General features: G+C 44.2%; 1 pseudogene; it reads right to left on the bottom strand.

The window, feature by feature from the left end:
- Positions 1-121: 121 nt before the first annotated feature.
- LOC102864172 lies at positions 122-561 on the bottom strand (annotated as a pseudogene).
- Positions 562-858: the final 297 nt, after the last annotated feature.

The following is an 858-nucleotide window of genomic DNA, read 5'->3' as shown; positions in this document are numbered from 1 at the left end:
AATCAAAATTGCAAAGGCAGATTTATAGTCACTTCTGAATGAGAGGGTCATTTTGGAACGTCGCAAGAACGCATACTCAGATGGAAATCTAGTTAAACTGCGGTTGCTCCTCAGGTTGCATTCACTCCAGCATTTTCTCAATTAGTTCTTCCTTGTATTTGCCTTTCTCTTTTCCAACTTGCCGAGATTTAGCTTTATGTTCAAGAATTTTTTTCCCTGATCTTTATCCAATTTCAGCCTGGTAATAACCACCTTGCTTGGGTGAATGCCCACATGCACTGTGGTACCACTAGCTTTCTCACGCTGCACTCTTTCGGTGTAGATGACATACTTCTTTCTGTACACCTGGACTACCTTGTCAATCTGCTGACCTTTGTAATGTCCTCGCACCACCTGGACCTCGTCATCCTTGCGGATGGGCATGGAGCGCACCTTTTACTTCTGCCGCAGCTCTTTGGACAGAGGGGAGGACATGATCTTCCTGCGCACATGCGAAGGGGCATTGAAGTTGCGTTTGCGGTTCTTGCTGCAGTCCGAGGTAACGAAAGGGTTGAACTTCATGGTGACAGCCGTCTGGCAGTGTCAAGCTCTCCACGCGCAAGGCTGGTTGTAGGTTTTTACAGGATAGTTGGAAGACTGTTCATGTTGTGGATTAGGATTTCTAGAGTTCTTCCAAGTTTTTCTCTAGTGAAGTTTATAGTCATTTGTTTAGTCCTAGGTCTATGACCCACTTTGAGTTGGTTTTGTGTATGGAGTGAGGTGTGAAACTTGCTTGAGTTTTCTGCAGATAGTTTTCCAATTTTGCCAAGACCATTTGTTTAAAAGGCTATCATTTCCCTACATACTTCATTTCATCTC

The sequence above is a fragment of the Elephantulus edwardii genome, unplaced genomic scaffold (assembly GCF_000299155.1).
Source record: "Elephantulus edwardii isolate Elephantulus edwardi_28Jun2011 unplaced genomic scaffold, EleEdw1.0 scaffold00054, whole genome shotgun sequence".
In the NCBI taxonomy this organism is placed as follows: domain Eukaryota; kingdom Metazoa; phylum Chordata; class Mammalia; order Macroscelidea; family Macroscelididae; genus Elephantulus; species Elephantulus edwardii.
This window is presented reverse-complemented; position numbering and strand designations above follow the sequence as displayed.